Here is a 19,297-nt window from a genome sequence, read left to right as displayed (position 1 = left end):
GGACAACAGATGTCAAGACGGGGTACCTCTTTCCCTCCCCGGTAGAAGGGACGCCACGGGACCTCCCCGCACCTCTTGCTCTGCTCCAGGCTCCGTGCAGTCCGTGACGGGCCACCCTCTTTCTCCCGCCTGAAACTGTGGGCAGAAGCACTGGGGTTGTCCCTGAGGGTCGTCTTCCCCTCTGGACCTGGCCTGTCTGCTAGGACCATCCCTTGCTCCAGATCCCCGGGGGGCCCCTTTTGGGAAGCGCTTGTGCGGGCGGCAGGTTGAGCAAGGTTCCTGCCTCCATGGAGAGGGAAGGCGGGAAGTGTCACAGGAATCGGGCACTTCCTGCCCTTTGGGCCAGCGTCCTTTCTGCCCGGATCCCTGGTCCCTGTGTGTGCACACACATTTGCAAGCCCAAACTAGCATGTACATGGCTGTCATCGGGGAGCCGCACAGGTGTCAACCACACGCCACCAAGTCCAGGAGCCCAGCCCATTACCCAGAGCCCCCTCCTCTGGGATCCCAGTCTCGTAGAGGTCATAGGAGGGGTCGCCCTATGACTGAGGCCCAGAGTGACCTTCCCCAGGCCAAGGCGGGACTGGACAGGGTCTGATCTGTGGGGCCCATCTGGCACCTCCCTGCCCAAGCTCAAGGACCTTAGCCCAACGCAGAGAGACCCCGTCCCACCTCCCACCAGCCGTCCTGTAGCGCTTGTAAGGTTAGGGTCCAGGATCCCTAGGGGAGGCATGGGGTGAGGTGGGGATAGGGAAACAACCTGGCTGAGCGGCCCCCCTGAAGTGTCATGGCCCCTCACCCTCTCTTGAAAGGTGGAAGTGGGTTTATCTCTAAGAACATGTCACCCTCCAAGCCCTTAAACCAGCTGGAGGGTCTACATCACAGGGTGGGGCCCAATGGACTTGACCCCTTGGGGCTCCCTTCCAGTCTCACTCTTATCTGTCCCCTGGCTAATTGCCAGTGCTGTTGGTGCTCAGGGAGGGAGAGTCACTGTCATTTGTCTGTGTCCCTGGCCCTTGGGCCGAGCTACTTGCTGGGAAAGCCTCAACTGAACTAGCCTGATCCTCAACCCTGAGCCCCACCCTGTGATGACCATCTGGCTGGCCCTGCCCCTGGACCCTGCCTCCAGCCCATCAGGCCTGGGCAGGCCCAACGGAATCCCAGTCCCCAGCCAGTGTCCCCTTCCCGCTGCCTCCAGGCTCTGTGGTTTGTGGGTCAACAGCAGCCACTGCCAGTACCACTACCTCCAGGCTGGGCACAGTCTCCACCCAGGCTCTGTGGTTTGATGCTCTGATACTGGTCCTGTTGTGTGTGCGGAGGGGGGGAGCTGGGCCTGCTGAGCACCTTCAGGTCCCCTCTGTGCCAGAGGTTGAGATGAAAGACATGTCTCTGGTTAATGTGATTCTGTCTAGTCAGGGTGGACCCTGGTTGGGGGCTGTCTGTGTCCAAGGGGCATGGGGGTGATGGTGGCGCTGGAGAACGACCACCAGGTCCCAGGCAAGGAGATAGGAAGGGGCACTGCCTGGGCTCTGGGGTCCCCAAGCCAAAAAAAAAAAAGGACCAAACCCATTGCCATCGAGTCGGTTCCAACTCATAGTGACCCTATGTTTTTGTTGTTAGGTGCCGTCGAGTGGGTTCCGACTCACAGTGACCCTGTACAACAGAACGAAACCCTGCCTGGTCCCGCCCCATCCTCACAATAGTTGTTATGCATGAGCCCTTTGTTGCACTGCTTTGTCAGTCCATCTCTCGTTGAGGGTCTTCCTCTCTTTCCCTGACCCTCTACTTTACCAAACACGATGCCCTTCTCCAGGGACTGGTCCCTCCTGATAACATGTCCAAAGTATGTGAGATGAAATCTTGCCATCCTTGCTTCTAAGGAGTATTCTGGCTGTATTTCTTCCAAGACAGATTTGTTCATTCTTCTAGAAGTCCATGGTATATTCAACATTCTTCGCCAACACCATAGTTCAAAGGCATCGGTTCTTCGGTCTTCTTTATTCATTGTCCAGCTTTCACATGCATGTGTTGTTGTTGCTGTTAGGTGCTGTTGAGTTGGTTCCAACTCGTGACAACCGTGTGTACAACAGAACAAAACACTGCCTGGTCCTGCACCATCCTCACAATCGCTGTTATGCTTGAGCCCATTGTTGCAGCCACTATGTCAATCCATTTTGTTGAGGATCTTTCTCTTTTTCACTGACCCTTTACTTTACCAAACATTATGTCCTTCTCCAGGGACCGATCTCTCCTGATAACATGTCCAAAATATTTGAGACATAGTCTTGCCATGCTTACTTCTAAGGAGCATTCTGGCTGTACTTCTTCCAAGACATGCAGATGAGATGATTGAAAATACCATGGCTTGAGTCAGGTGCACCTTAGTCCTTAAAGTGACATTTTTGCTTTTTAATACTTTAAGAGATCTTTTGCAGCAGATTTGCCCAATACAATGTGTCGTTTGATTTCTTGACTGCTGCTTCCAAGGGAATTGATTGTGCATCCAAGTAAAACAAGATCCTTGACAACTTCAGTATTTTCCCTATTTATCATGATGTTGCTTATTGGTCCAGTTGTGAGGATTTTTTTTTCTTTATGTTGAGGTGTAATCCATACTGAAGGCTGTGTGGTCTTGATCTTCATCAGTAAGTGCTCCAAATTCTCTTCACTTTCAGCAAGCAAGGTTGTGTCATCTGCATATCGCAGGTTGTTAAAGAGTCTTCCTTCAATCCTGATGCCACGTTCTTCTTAATACAGTCCAGTGTCTCAGATTATTTGTTCAACATACAGATTGAATAAGTATGGTGAAAGGATACAACCCTGATGCACACCCTTCCTGATTTTAAACCACGCAGTATCCCCTTGTTTTGTTCGAACGACTGCCTCTTGGTCTAACTACAGATTCCTCATGGGTACAAGTAAGTATTCTGGAATTCCCCTTCTTCGCAATATTATGCATAATTTGTTATGATCCACACAGTCAAATGCCTTTGCATAGTCAGTAAAACACAGGTAAATATGTTTCTGGTATTCTCTGCTTTTAGCCAGGATCCATCTGACATCAGCAATGATATCCCTGGTTCCACGTCCTCTTCTGAATCCTGCTTGAATTTCTGGCAGTTCCCTGTTGATGTACTGCTACAACTGCTTTTGAATGATCTTCGCAAAATTTTATTTGTGTGTGGTATTAATAATATTGTTCGATAATTTCTGCATTCTTTTGGATCACCTTTCTTTGAAATGGGTACAAATATGAATCTCTTCCAGCCAGTTGGCCAGGTAGCCGTCTTCCAAATTTCTTGGCATAGATGAGTAAGCACTTCCAGGGCTGCATCCGTTTGTTGAAACATCTCAGTTAGTATTCTGTCAATTCCTAGAGCCTTGTTTTTTGCCAATGGCTTCAGTGCAGCTTGGACTTCTTCTTTCAGTACCATCAGTTCCTGATCATATGCTACTGCCTGAAATGGTTGAACGTTGACCAATTCTTTTTGGTATAGTGACTCTGTGTATTCCTTCCATCTTCTTTTGATGCTTCTTGCATCATTTAATATTTTCCCCGTAGAATCCTTCAGTGTTGCAACTTGAGGCTTGAATTTTTTTCTTCAGTTCTTTCAGCTTGAGAAATGTTGAGCGTGTTCTTCCCTTTTGACTTTCTATCTCCAGGTCTTTGCACATTTCATTATAATACTTTGCCTTCTTGAGCTGCCCTTTGAAATCTGTTCAGCTCTTTATTTCATCATTTCTTCCTATGGCTTTAGCTACTCTGCATTCAAGAGCAACTTTCAGAGTCTCTTCTGATATCGATTTTGGTCTTTTCTTTCTTTCCTGTCTTTTTAATGATCTTTCACTTTCTTCATATATGATGTCCTTGATGTCATTCCACAACACGTCTGGTCTTCGGTCATTAGTGCTCAATGCGTCAAATCTATTCTTGAGATGGTCTCTAAATTCAGATATACACAAGGTTGTACTTTGGCTCTTGTGTTCTAATTTTCTTCAGTTTCAACTTGAACTTGCATATGAGCAATTGATGGTCTTTTCTACAGTCAGCCCCTGGCCTTGTTTTAACTGATGATATTGAGCTTTCCTATCATCTCTTTCCACAGATACAGTCGATTTGATTCCTGTGTATTCCATTTGGCGAGGTCCATGTGTATAGTCGCCGTTTATGTTGGTGAAAAAAGTTATTTGCAGTGAAGAAGTCAATGGTCTTGCAAAATTCTATCATGTGATTTACAGCATCATTTCTGTCATCAAGGCCATATTTTCCAACTACTGATCCTTCTTCTTTGTTTCCAAGTTTGGCATTCCAATCACCAGTAATTATCAATGCAGCCCGATTGCACATTCGATCAATTTCAGACTGCAGAAGTTGGTAAAAATCTTCAATTTCTTCATCTTTGGCCTTAGCGGTTGGTGCGTAAATTTGAATAATAGTCTTGTTAACTGGTCTTCCTTGTAGGCATATGGATATTACCCTATCAGTCACAGTGTTGTACTTCAGGATAAATCTTGAAATGTTCTTTGTGACGATAAATGCAATGCCATTTCTCTTCAAGTTGTCATTCCCGGCATAGTAGACCATAGTCCGATTCAAAACGCCCAGTACCAGTCCATTTCAGCTTGCTAATGTCTAGGATATCGATGTTTATGCATTCCACTTCATTTTTGATGATGTCCAATTTTCCTAGATTCATACTTTGTACATTCTAGGTTGGCTTTACTTTGAGGAGGCAGCTCTTTCCTAGTTGTATTTTGAACGCCTTCCAACCTGAGGGGCTCATCTTCCGACACCATATCAGACAATGTTCCACTGCTATTCATAAAGTTTTCACTGGCTAATTCTTTTCAGAAGTAGAACGTTGAGTCCTTCTTCCTAGTCTGTCTTAGTCTGGAAGCTCAGCTGAAACCTGTCCATCATGGGTGACCCTGCTAGTATTTGAATACCAGTGGCATAGCTTCCAGCATCACAGCAACATGCAAACCCCCACAGTACGACAAACTGACAGACACGTGGGAACATGGCAAGACCAGTGAATTCTATGAATATGGGTCCATTACCCCATTTCATTTGTTGTGAAGTGAGTCCTTTGATCCAAGGTGATGCTATGTGGGATACCATGATGGTGGGTTAAAAAATTCTGTAAGTCCACGAATGGTAGTTTTGGCAGAAGCATTGTGTGCAAGGGAGGCAAATCCATATCCAGAATAAGTATTCCAGTAAGAATAAAATGCTGTCCTTTTCATGATGGAAGTGGTTCAATGTAATCAACCTGCCACCAGGTTGCTAGCTGATCACCTTGAGGAATGATGCCATATCCGGGACTCGGTGTTGGTCTCTGCTGCTGGTAGATTGGGCACTCAACAGTGGCTGTTGCCAAGTCAACTTTGGTGAGTGGAAGTCCATGTTGCTGAGCCCATGCATAACCTCCATCCCTATCACCATGGCCACTTTGTTAATGAGCTTATTGGGCAATGATGGGAGTGGCTAGGGAAAGAGGATGATTGATTTCCACAGAATATGTCATCCTATCCACCTGATTGTTAAAATCCTCCTCTGCTGAGGTCACCCTTTGGTGAGCATTCACATAAGACACAAATAACTTCTCTTTGGTGCATTCACAGAGATGTATCCACATACCTCTTCCCCATACCTCCTTGTCTCCAATTTTCCAGTCATGTTCCTTCCAAGTCCCTGACCATCCAGCTAAATCATTGGCCACAGCCCATGAATCAGTATACAATAATATATCTGGCCATTTCCCCTTCCAACCAAAGTGAACAACCAGGTGCACTGTTAGGAGTTCTGCCCATTGGGAGAATTTCCCTTCACCACTGTTCTCAGGAAGGTCCTAGAAAGGGGCTGCAGTGCTGTGCTGTCCACTTTTGAGTGATGCCTGCGTATCATGCAGAACCATCTGAAAACCAAGCACGAGTTTTCTCTTCCTCAGTCAACTGATCATAAGGAACTCCCCATGAGACCTTAGGTGCAGTCTGGGAGAGGGCAGATAATGTGACAAGAGTGGAAATCATAGGCATTTGGGCCACTTACTCATGCAACTTATTTGTGCCTTCAGGTCCTGCTTGGGCCTGATCTCGTATATACCACTTCCATTTAATGATGGAGTGCTGTGGTGCACATCTGAGTTTATGACTCTGTGGGTCAGACAACACCCAGTTCGTGATGGGCAGTCAGGCTGCATGGTGATTTAGTGGCCCATGATTAAGCATTCAGTCTCTACTAAGGCCCAGTAACAAGCCAAAAGCTGTTTCTCAAAAGGACAGTAGTTATCTGCAGAGGATGGCAGGGCTTTGCTCCAAAATCCTAATGGTCTGCACTGTGATTCACCAATAGGGGCCTGATAGAGACTCCAAATAGCATCTTTATGTACCACTGATGTTTCAGCCACCATTGGATCAGCTGGATCATATGGCCCAAGTGGCAGAGCAGCTTGCACAGCAGCCTGAACCTGTTGCAGAGCCTTCTCTTGTTTTGGGTCCCACTCAAAACTAGTAGCTGTTCAAGTCACTTGATAAATAGACTGGAGAAACACAACCAAATGAGGCATATGTAGCCTCCGAAATCCAAAGAGGTCCACCAGGCATTGTGTGTCATTTTTAGTTTTAGGAGCCAGATGCAACAACTTATTCTTCACTTTAGAAGGAATATCTTAACATGCCTGTCTTAGGCTGGGTTCTCTAGAGAAGCAAAACCAGTAAAGTGTATAAATATCTATATAAAGAGATTTATGTCAAGGAAATGGCTCATGTGGTTGTAGAGGCTGGAACATCCCAAATTTGTAGGTCAAGCTGGAAGCTTCTCCTGATTCACATAGCCACAGGGGCTGGAGAACACAAATTGGCATGTCAGATGGAAGGGCTCTTGCTCACAAGCTGCAAAGATCGATGAATCCCAAGATTGGCAGGCAAGACTGCAGGTGAGCTGCTAGCTCAAGTCCCAAGAACCAGAGGTCAGATGAACAGGAGCCAGATGCAGGATCCAGAGCGAGCAAAAGCCTGAGAGCCTTGCCAGAGAGTCCACTTATATTCAAGGCAGGCCACACCCCCAAGGAAACTCCCTTTCAACTGATTGGCTACTCACAGCAGATCCCATCATGGAGGTGGTCGTGTTATATCAGATCTCATCAGGGAAGTGATCACATCATCATACGACTGCCAAACTACATCATAACTGCCAAACCACTGAGAATCATGGCCCAGCCAAGTTGACACACAACCTTAATGATCACAACACCCCACACCACTGGACTCCTAGAAATTTTACTGAGGTGGAAGGCACCTAAATTTTTGTTGGGTTAATCTCTCACCCTCTAGTATGAAAATGTCTTAACAATAAGTCTAGAATCATTGATATTTCTTCCTTACTAGGTCCAATCAGCATAATGTCATCAATGTAATGATGACATATTGTGGAAAGAAAAGGCAATGAAGGTCCCTGCAGACTAAATTATGACATAGGGCTGGAGAGTTGATATACCTCTGAGGTAAGACAGTGAAGGTGTATTGCTGGCCTTGCCAGATGAAGTCAAACTGCTTCTGGTGGTCTTTTGAAACAGGTATGGAGAAAAAGGCATTAGCCAGATCAATAGCTGCATACCAGGCACCAGGCAATGTATTAATTTGCTCAAACAATGAAACCACATCTGGAACAACAGCTGCAGTTGGAGTTACCACCTGGTTAAGTTTTTGATAATCCACTGTTATTCTTCAAGGTCCATCTGTTTTTTGCACAGGCCAGATATGTGAGTTGAATGGAGATGTGGTGGGAATCACCACCCCCACATCCTTCAAGTCCTTAATGGTGGCAATAATCTCTGCAAACCCTCCAGGAATGTGGTGTTGCTTTTGGTTGACTATTTTCCTGAGTAGGGGCAGTTCTAATGGCTTCCACCTGGCTTTTCCTATCATAATAACCCTTACACCACTTGTCAGGGATCCAGTGTAGGGGTTCCACCAGTTGCTGAGTATATCTGTTCCAACTATGCAATCTGGAACTGGGGAAATCACTACAGGATGGGTTTGGGGACCCACTGGACTTACTGTGAGACAGACATGAGCTAAGACTCCATTAATAACCTTTCCTCCATATGCCCCCACTCTGGTGGGCCACAGTGATGTTTTGGGTCTCCTGGAATTAGTGTCAGTTTAGAGCCAGTATCCAGTAATCTCCAAAAAGTCTGATTATTTCCTTTTCCTCAATGAACAATCACTCTCAAAAAAGGCTGTAGATCCCTTTAGGGAAGGGTGGGAGAAAGATTAACAGTATAAATTTTTGGCAGTGTATTAGAGTCTTTTCTTATGGGGACCCAGCTTCCCCTTCATTCAAGGGGTTGTGGGTCTGTAAACTCGCTTAAGTCTGGGAACTGATTGAGGGGCCATGACTCTCTATTCTGGCAATTCGAGTTAGACTGCTGTTCACCTGACCTAAAATTCTTCCGCTTGTAGTTTAAAAGTCTCTCCAGGTACTGAGTCAAATTTACATACTCTCATTAACTAGGAACTACTCACACTTCAAAGGTCCCTGGGTGGTATAAATGGTTTTCATTCAAGTACTGTCTCTGGCTGGGTTCTCTACAGATTTATATCAAGGAAGTGTCTCCTGCGGTTGTAGAGGCTACAAAGTCCCAAGTCCATGGGTCAGTCCGGAGGGTTCTCCTGATTCACATAGCTGCAGTGGCTGGTGAACTCAAGATTGGCAGGTCAGACAGCAGGTCTCTGGCTCACAGCTGCAAAGACTGACGAATCCCAAGATCGGCAGGCAAGACAGCAGATAAGCTGCTAGCTCAAGTCCCAAGAACTGGAGGTCAGATGAACAGGAGCCAGCTGCAGGATCCAGAGTGAGCAAAAGCCCACAAGCCTTGCCAGAAAGTCCATCTCTACTGGATGCAGGCCACACCCCCAAGGAAACTCCCTTTCAACTGATTGTCTACTCATAGCAGATCCCATCATGGAGGTAATAACATTATTTTATGACTGCCATTCTACATCATAACTGCCAAACCCCTGAGAATCATGGCCCAGCCAAGTTGACATACAATGTTAATGATCACAGGAGGGGTGTGTTAGGTACCCCCCTATCTGGGACAAGCTCATCCCCAGATGGGAGCTCCCCATTCCAATGCCCCCCAATCTTGGACAAGCTTGTCCCTCTGGACTGTGGGAGCTCCCCATTCCGGTGCCCCAAACCTTGGACAAGCTCGTCCCCTGGACTGTCAGCTTCTCGTTCTAGTGCCCCTCAATCTTGGTCAAGCTCATCCCCCTGGACCATGGGTGTCCCCCATCCAGTGCCCCCCAACCTGGGACAAATTTTTACCCTTGGACCATGGAAGCTCCCTAAATGAATAATTGCTTTTATAAGTATCAACACAAAGCTGGTTCCTATGAGGTGGAGGTTAAAGATGTCCCAAATGTTCAACTTTTCCAAACTGCTGTACCACTCCATCATCTCTAACATCAACTACTCCTCTCAGTACTCTCCCTATTGTCTTTGGGTTCAGTAATTCCCTGCAATGTCTCACAGAACTCAAGAACCGTACTTACAGTTAAGTGATTTATTAGGAAGTATCAGGGAACAATTCAGGATCAGGATCAGAAACAACTCAGGATACAGTTCTTTGATCAGGACAGCCTCGTCTTAGCCATGCCCACAGGCAGGCCTCTCCCTGGCCCTTGGCCTGACCTCTGCTATGCTCCAGCAAGTGTTAAAAAGCTCTTTAGCGCCACTGCCAAGTGCCTAGAGGCACCCCACTGTGCCTGCAAGCCTCCTGCCTGAAGGCATTCAGCTCTCTCGCTCCCATGGGTTGAGAGCCTAGCTCCACCAAGTGTCCAGAGGTTTGGGGATACACTGGACCCACTGAGAGCCGAACCTTAGCTACAGCTTCATTAATAACCTGACCTCCATATGCCCCCACTCTGACTGGTGGGCCACAGTGACATTTTCAGTCTCCTGGAATTAGTGTCAGTTCAGAACCAGTATCCAATAATCCCTGAAAAGTTTGTTTATTTCCTTTTCCTCAGTGAACAGTCACTCTCACAAAAGGTCGTAAATCCCTTTGGGGAAGGATGGGAGAAAGATTAACAGTATAAATTCTTGGCAGTGTATTGGAGTCCTTCCTCAAGGAGACCTGGTTTCCCCTTCATTCAGTGGGTCATGGGTCTTTAAAGTCACTGAAGTCCGGGAATTAATTGAGGGGCTGTGACTCTCTGTTCTGGTGATTCAAGTTAGACTTCTGTTCACTTGACCTAGAATTCATCCTCTTGTACAGATCAAGTAAATAGTAGATTTCCTATCTATTTCATTCCTAGGGACATCATGACTAAGTAGCCAACGCCATAAGTCCATATGAGTCAGATTAGTCTGATTACTGCTTTGACTCCACTGTCCATTACAGTAACCCTCCCACCTTGTCTTTGTTGATTGAGTGCCGCCATTTGGCCCCTACCACCACGGGGTCCAATCAACCCCATTGTAGTTAGGTGTCTTAATTCAGTTAGGGCAGTTCCCACTGCCAAATATGACTTACATAAAATAGCTATCACAGAAGTTTTCAAGGATGCTGGTGCTCCTTTCACAAATTTGTTCATCACCACTGTGGTAAAAGGTGTGTCCTCTGGGCACTCCATATGTGGGTCTGTGGGTCTAACCTGATAAATCCACTCTAACATGCCAATTTCCCTAAGCCTTTGGATACCTTCTACAGTATACCAAGGCGGGTCTGGTACTTCAACTTGATTTAGTGTAGGCCACTGTGTAATCCATGCTTCGTGAACCAAATAAACTATTAGATCCTTTCCTAACCTCTTGAGCTGAAACATTGAATGAACAATCTGTGCTTCGTGGGCCCATATCAATAAACTCAGACTGATTCAACTTTATGTTCCTTGCACCATTATACCAGATCCTAAACAGCCATTCTCACACATTTCCCAGGTTTCTGTTTGTACATATTCAAAAGTCAAGCAGTTCTTTTAGAGTGCAGTGTACCTCCTCCTGTATCACACTTTATACTTCACCTTTTGGGGCTCACCGGGACTTAAGCCTGATTATAGGTCTAGAAGCCAAAATGGGTGGTGGAGATGTGTTCTGAGGACATTCAGCAACTTCTTGTAAGGCATCTCCCTCATGTGATGCCCCAGGCAATCACATGATTGCTTCTCCAGGGGGTGACTCAGACAAAGGCTCCTCAGAAACACCTGGGTTGATCTCATCAGATGGAAATGGAGGTGCTAATAGTTTTACAGGGGAGAGTGGCTTAGCAGACAAAGATGGAGTAATCTCTTCAGATGGGAGTGAGAGGGCTGGTTCTATTGGCAGGAGTGATTCAAAGGAATATTAGGGGCTCATTGTCCCCAGCTTCCTGATTATCTGCACATATGTCCCCATCCCAAGTTTCAGGATCCCATTTCTTCCCAATCAATACCCTCACTTTAATTTCAGACACCTCTGGAGATTGGCAATTGAGTTGGCGTTGTAATTCAGCCACTCTTACAATAAGACTCTGGGTTTGGTTTTTGGCAATATCACCTCTGTTGCTACAAGAAATAAGGCTTTCTTTCAAGACACAGGTGGAAACTTGAAGGTCTTTTATGCAGTGCTTGAGCTATGACTCTGAAGCCCTGAACTCATATCTTTCTTTCACCACTTTGTCTAGTGAAAGTAGAACCAACCAACCAGTTTCATTACGTTTCTCATTCTAAAAAAATTGTAGAAACGTATCAAACGTGCAATCACCTAGAGCCTCATCAATACCCGATCTATTGGTGGTGACATTTCATGTATTTGTATTGCCACCTCACTCCATGGATTAGCAGTGCCCTCTTTACTACTGGAAGCAGAGCCATCAACATCTTCAAGACTAACCAGACTTGAGAACCAATTTAGAAACCTCATCCTTAAAATTTTGTTTCTATAGAACCACTCTCGGTACCAAATGTCTTAGGCTGTATTCTCTAGAGAAGCAAAGCCAGTGCAGTGCATAAATATGTATAAAGAGAGATTTACGTCAAGGAAGTGGCTCACAAGGTTGTATAGACTGGATAGTCCCAAGTTGTAGGTTAGGCTGGAGGCTTCTCCTGACTCCTGTTGCCACAGGTGCTGACGAACCCAAGATCAGAAAGTCACACAGCAGGCCTCTGGCTCACAGGCTGCAGAGGCCAACAAATCCCAAGATTGGCAGGTAAGACAGCAGGTAATCTGCTAGCTCAAGTCCCAAGAACCAAAGGTCAGATGAACAGGAGCCAGCTGCAGGATCCAGAGCAAGCAAAAGTCAGTGAGCCTTGCCAGAAAGTGCACTTATATTTGATGCAGGCCACACCCCAAGGAAATTCCCTTTCAACTGATTGGCTGCTCACAACAGATCTCATCATGGAGGTGATCACATTGTATCAGATCTCATTATGGAGGTGATCGCATTGGTACACAGCTGCCAAACTACATCGTAACTGCCAAGCCACTGAGAATCATGGTCCAGTCAAGTTGACACACACCCTTAAACATCACAGATGATCACTGGGCAGAACAGCCAGGAAGGCTCTGGGACCTTGTTGGCATCTCCTGGCTGGCAGTGGGTAGGGGTCATGGAGAAAGGCAGATGCACAGGACACAAGTTGGGGAAGGGGATTCTCATGCGGTCCTGGAGAGGGTCCCCAGCCTGACAGAGGACCTGGGACTCAGGGTCAGGCCTGTTCCTGTCCTGCGTGAGCCCCTGGCTCTCAGCAGCCCTGCAGGTGGTCTCCTATTTCCTCATCTCTTGTTTCCTGGGCTTCTGAGCAGCCCTGGTGAGACACCTCTCTCACTGCCCATCCGGAGCCTGGGGCTGTGCCCCCATATGTCCCAGGGAGGTGGTTTGGGGGAGGGAGTCTTTTCCCCACGGGAAGGGAAAAGGGATGCCATCTGCCTCAAGCCCCTCCTCTCCAGTCCTTCACCAACATCCTCCTCCATCTCTGTCAGACCCCACAGCCAGCAGAATAGAGTGAGCTCCTCAACGTGGCATTCGAGACCTTCCTGACTGAGCCTTGCCAGCCCTGCCCACCTGTCCACAGCTGCAATCCATCCATCCACCCACCCACTCACTTACGCACCCATCTGTACACCTGCTTACCTATTCACCCATTCGCACACCCATCTATCCATCTACCCATCCATCTATCTGTACACCTCCTTACCTATCCATCATCTATCCATCCCTCTCTCCCTCCTTTCATCTATCCATCTACTTACCCACACATCTATACACCTGCTTACCTATTCATTCACCCACCCATCCATCCACCCACCTGCCTACCCATCTGTCCATCTGCCTACCTATCTACCCACCCATCTACCTTCCATCCACCCCCCCTCCATTCATAATTTAAACACTGATAAGTAACTGCTGGGCACTATTTTGGTCCCTGGGATATAGCTGTGCACTGGTGTTTCTGCCTGTGGAGCTTGAATCTCTGATGGGAGAGGACGACTGGCCTATAATCACGCAGTTTACATCAAATCAGTGATCAGTAAAGAGAAAAATAAAGCAGAATGAGGGGATGGAGAGTGACAGAGATTGGGGTGGGGGCTCTTTGTCAGATGGGGCCTAGGGAGGTCCTTAGAGCAGAGGCCTGAATAAATCCCAGAGCCGACCACACGGAGAGGGGGCATTCTGAGCAGGGAATAGCTGGTGCAAAGGACCTGAGGTATGGTGCTAGGAGCTGGTGCTGGAAAGTCGTGACCGGGGAGAATGGTCTGAACTGAGGGTGGATGCGAGGCCTACCAGGCCTGTGGGTCATGCTGTGGTCCTGGGTGTGGTGGGGGTCTGAGCAAGGGGTCTCTGTTGCTGAGGCAGGTGCCCTGTGGGAGATCAGGGAGGGGGCACTGGGAGGGTGAGCTTGGGAAACACTGATAGTGAAGCCCGCAGGGTCTGCTGATGAACGGGCTGTGGGGTGTGAGATGAAAGGGGAACCACGGATGATACCTGCCCTGTCCTGAGCTCTGCCTCTAGCAGCTAGGGACCCTGAGGAGGGGCAGATGGAGGGAGCAGGCACCAAGGGTTTGAGTTGAGGGGTGTCTGTATGGACGAGGTGCCCTGGGCCTCAGTGGGTGTTTGCTCCTGAAATGACGGTGGAGCTGGGGACTGGGCAGGGCTCCCACTCAGGTCCCCACAGCTGCCCATGTCACCTGGCCTTCCTGAGGTGCTGATGTGCTGTCCCAGTCTGCTCCAGATGGTTCCACCACATCAGCAGGGAGGAGGTGGAGAAGCTGTTCCCGTCCAGGGGCCAGCACTGCAGCTTCCTGGCACCACCCAGCAAGAGCAGCGCTGGCTAACTCACTCTGTGAGTTGGGTGGGCCAAGGAGGCCTGAGGCAGAGCCTCCCTCTGGGGAAGGGCTGGGGCTGGAGAGAGCCTAGGTGGGCTTGGTGCTGCAGGGGAGAAGAGGGGGCCTGCGGGCAAGAGGGAACAATTTAGAGGGGCCTCTAGGGAGGGGCTCAGCGAGGTGGGGGTGTCAACAGGACCAGCCCAGGCCCTTGAGGGACCTGGGGGTGGGGACAGGGGCCTCAGTGGCCTTGATTGTGCCCCCCACCTCCTGGAGGTGTTGCCTGCTGCTGCCCACTGGGCGTCTGGCTGGAGCCCATGAAAGGGCCACTGTGTGGGGAGGAGGGGGCGGGGGCAGGGCAGCAACCAACAGAGTGAGCAGCCAGATCCATTTCCCCTGGATGGGGAGGAAAAGCAGTGGCCCAAGGTGGGGGCTCCCGAAAGAGCTCCAGATCTTTCCAGGTTCTCTCCTGAACTAGAGGCAGCAATTGAGACTGAGGTTAGCCCTCAGGATGGACTGCCCTCACCCTGGAGAAACAAAATTTCCTTCCCTGGGGCTTCCCAAGCCAGCCTGGGGGACCTGGGGGCGCTGTCCTGGGGTTCTTCTCCTCTGTTGTCTGGAGGGCCCTTGGGCAGGTGGTCTGCTGAGAAGCCAGCCAACCAGACCCCCAGGCAGAACTGGTTGTGGAGACCACCCCTCCCAGGTCAGTGGAAGCAAAGTCGGCCCCGAGGCCCAGGGACAGTCAAGCCACAGGACCCAGTCCTGGCTGTCAGAGGAGCAGGGGCTACAGGCCACAGGCCCAGGGAAGGGATGGGCCTTCCTGGAACAGCAGCGGCCAAGACCTCAGGGCAGGAAAAAGCCCAGGGAACGTTCAGGAAGCTGAGAGTGATGATGGGCCTTGCCCTTCCAGGCGCCATGAGGAAGCGACCCACATTAAAATGCAGAACACGGGCGACTACTACGATCTGTATGGTGAGAAGTTTGTGACCTGGCCGAGCTGGTGCAGCACTGCACGAGCCAGTGTGGGGGTGCTGCTCTGACAGTACAGCGGGGCCCTCTTTGAGCTCCCACACCCGCTGGGCTACCAGGACCCCACATTAGAGGTGTGAGCAGCTGGTGCCCTGGCCAGGCATCTGTCACATGTCACACGTGTGTGCTTGCCATGTGCTTGTGTGTGTTTGTGCACGTGTGTCCGTGTCCGTGTGTCTGTGCTTATGTGTATGGTCTTATGTGTCTGCATGTGTACGTGTTTGTACACGAGTGTGCATGTGCCTGTGTGCTTGCAATGTGTGTGCGGGTGTGTTACCGAGGGGCAGGGTCTGCTGCGCGTGGCCTGTCACCATCATCTGCCCATCCACCTCACTTGGTGGTTAGGCTTGGGGACCCCGGGCCTGGCACAGCTGCAGTAAAACTGAAGGTGTGCCCTGCACTCCCCGCCCCTCCCCAGTTCTAGGGTCTACTTCCTCCATGTCCAAGCCAGACACAGGGGTGAGTGTAGAGGGAGCAGGAGTCCTGAGGCCAGTCCACTCCTGGCTGGTGACCTGGGGTGGGCTGGCTCCTCTGGCAGCCTTGGTATTCCTATCTGTACTGGAGCCTGGAGGCTCCCCCATTCAGGGAGCGGCATCTGCCACGGCAGGGCTGGTCTGGGGAGGCCTCCCTGCGCCACCTGCTGAGGACTGGCTGCTCCCTGGTGGCCGCCTCCAGCCATGGCTAGTCTGTGTGTGATTGTCCACCTGTCTGGGTGGAGTCTGGTCCACTTCACCTGGTCAAGCCATGGCCTCCCAGCCTTACCTGTGATCCCCCCTGGACCAGGTGGTACCATGACACCTATCTGGCAAGGAGGCTGAGAAGGTGCTGGTGGAGAAGAGGCGCTCCCGCACTTTACTGGTGCGGGAGAGCCAGAGCACCCCGGGAGAACTCCGTGCTGTCCATGCTCATGCTAGAGCTGGGCTGCTGGCCACAGGTCACCCACATCCTGATCTGCTTCCAGGTGGCAGGGGGCGGGCACAGAGGGGTGGCAGGGAGGGGGTGGGTACAGGGGAGTGGGGAGAAGGGGTCAGTGTTGGTGTGGGGTGGGGGGACTGCAGGGGCCAGCCCTCTCTGTCCTCCCACAGCCACATGGGACATGCAATGTTGGAGGCTGGGAGCGGTTCCACACCCTCCATGACCTCATCGAGCACTACAAGAAGAACCCCATGGCAGGGAAGTTGGGAGCAGTGCTGCACCTCATGCAGGTACCCCCTAGAAACCCTGGATCCAGAGTGGGCTGCACCCCTGGGGGGCTGAGGGATGCTGGCGCAGCCCTATCCAGGAAAGAAGCAAAGGAGAGGTAGCTCAAGTCGGCCGGAGTTCCGGAGAGGGGAGACCCTGGCCTGGTGGGTTGAGGGAGCAGCAATCTCCAGGCCCCCGCTGTGCCAGCCCCTTGCACCCAGGACCGCATCCACCCCACAGACAGGGCACTGGGCTTCTAGGAGGCTGGGCTGTGCACCAGGCAGGCTGCCCAGTGGGAAGGTGTGGTGGTCCGGCTGGACGCTGGCCCCACTCAGACATGTTTCCCTTTCGCCAGTCCCTCAAGCCCACCAGGATCCACACTGCAGGCATCGAGAGTTGCGTGCAAGAGCTCACCAATGCTGCAGACACCAGCAAGAAGGCTAAGTAGGGCTTCTGGGAGGAGTTTGAGGTGCTGTCCTGGCCTGCTGCCCCTCCTTGTCCGCCCAAGACTCTGGACTGCTGGGCCAAAGGCCAGCCAAGAGGTGTCAGGTCAGGGGAGGGAGAGCTCAAGGGCTTCTGCAGAGGAGCCTGGGCCACAGGCTGAAGTACCCCCCCACCCCTGCCACCCCAAATGCTCCAGCAGCGGGAATGCTTGCTCCTGTATCCCCGGAAGGAGGGGCAGTGGCTGGAGAACAAGCCCAAGAATTGCTACCAGAACATTCTTCCCTGTGAGGACCTGGGGCAGGGCCTGTTGGGGGGAGGGCAAGGGGTATGTAAAGGGGAAGGGAGAACGCACTGGGGGGGGGGGCCTGCTGGGGGAGGACATGCAAACGAAGGAGGGAAGAGGTGTGCTTCCCACTACTGGTATCTGAGGCTCCCTCTTGCACACACCAGACCTCTGGGACCCTTTTCTCCTCCATCTCTGCTCACCACGGGGTCCGTGTCAAGAAGGCAGTGTAGGGGCATGAGCTTCTCTCTCCCCAGAGACCTGAGTGGCCCCTTCCCCCTCCCAGTTGACACCACCCATGTGGCCCTCCACGATATGGACAACAGCTTGCCTGGAGCCGACTACATCAACATCAATGCCAGCTACATCAGGGTGGATATGCGAAGGGGGTGGGCACGTAGATCTAACAGGCTGGCCACACACTTGGAGTCACCCCGCCTGGGGTTCCTCCAGGACACAGTGGGTCCGTGGGGCCACGTGTGGGCCCTGGAGGACAGCGGACATCCTGGGGGAGGGAAGGCAGGTCCCCAAGGGGACCTCAGAGAATCTGGATTGACCACTGGTCCTGAGCCCCGCAGGGCTGCTTTGCATACAGTTTGCATAGAGTCCTGTGTATTTGTCCCCTGGGACTTTACCCCCTGGAAACAGCAGGCAGTTGACTCCCACCCCTTTCAGAATGACCCAGAGGAGAAGCTGGTCCAGGCACTCGGCAAGGTGTACATCGCCATGCAGGGCTGTCTGCAGACCCTGATGGCCGCCTTCTGGTCCATGGTGCACCAGGAGAACACGTGCGTCATCGTCATGACAAGGAGGTAGAGTGCAGTCAGGTGAGGCTGGCCCTGCCTGCTTCTCCCTTAGCTGGTTGAAGAACAGCCCTCCCAACTTGGCCAAAGAGCCTTCCAAGACAAGGATGCTGGTGGTTGGCCAGTGTGGCTGATTCGAAACCCCCCCCCCCCACCAGAACAAGTGCTTCCGGTACTGGCCAGAGCCTTGCTGCAGCCAGGAGCATGGCTGGGTGTGCGTTCGAAATATGGCTGAGCATCAGGCCCGGGGCTACTATGTGTGGGAGCTGGAGGTGTGGCGGCCAGACCAGGTGAGTCTGGTGGGCAGTGAAAATGCAGCACCGGGGTTGGAGTGGTCAGAGGTGAGAAGGTCCTGTGCACAGGAAGGCTCCTACCCTACCCCATCCTGCCTGCCCATCTGGTTTCCCCCGGCTCCACTGTCCCCGGTGGCTTCCATGTTCCCCAACCCAGTGGGCATGGTCCAGGCCCAGGATCTGGGCAGTGTGCACTGTGGCCGCCACATTCTGACCAAACCGCTTTCCTCTGCCCTGGGGCCCAGGTTCACCGCTCCTCCTGGTCTGGAGGGGGGCCCAACCTTCATCCACCTCTCCCATCAGTATCTCCGTGGCCCATCTCTGCATTCCATTCTCCTTCGAATGTCTTGTTCTGGTTCTGTCTGAGGCATAGACACCACCACCCCAACCCCCGACCCCCTTCAGTTGTCCAACCACCTTGGTGGGGGCACTCCTGCAAGCACCATCCATGGGTCCTCACATTCAGCTCTTCTCAAACACAACTCACTGTCTCCCACAACCTGCTCCTCCGCTTCCCCCGCCCCCCAGGTACCTGGGTCACCTGGCGGCCACCCCATGCCCACACCCCGTGCTGGGCAGCCCGACATCTTCCTCATCAGCCTTTCCACTAGATCCCTCTTTCTAGCACACCCAACCTCGCCAGCTGCCGGCTCCGTCTTGGCCCAGCGCATCCCCCGCGGCGCTCCATGAGGGTCGTAAAAATGCTCGCTCTGAGTCCACGCTTCGGCCCCACTCTGGCGGCTGCAGACGGGTTGGGGCTTGCGCTCACCGCCTTGCCCCGCCCAGGAGGAGCCGCGGCGTGGCTCTCGGTGAAGCACTACCAGTACTTCCGGGGCCGGGCCACGGAGTCCCGGCCGAGCCTACCGGCGTAAAAGCCTCTTCTGGACAAAGTGAACCAAGCCTAAACTAGAGCGCTGGGGTTTGGACGCCTGGTCTTGCACTGCAGGTGCGG

The 19,297-nt window shown here is 51.2% G+C and overlaps 1 pseudogene; it reads left to right on the top strand.

The window, feature by feature from the left end:
• Nucleotides 1–409: 409 nt before the first annotated feature.
• On the top strand, nucleotides 410–18,423 carry LOC101343365 (tyrosine-protein phosphatase non-receptor type 11-like; annotated as a pseudogene).
• The last annotated feature ends 874 nt before the right edge of the window (nucleotides 18,424–19,297 follow it).

This window comes from Trichechus manatus, unplaced genomic scaffold (assembly GCF_000243295.1).
Source record: "Trichechus manatus latirostris isolate Lorelei unplaced genomic scaffold, TriManLat1.0 scaffold00122, whole genome shotgun sequence".
NCBI lineage: Eukaryota > Metazoa > Chordata > Mammalia > Sirenia > Trichechidae > Trichechus > Trichechus manatus.
This window is presented reverse-complemented; position numbering and strand designations above follow the sequence as displayed.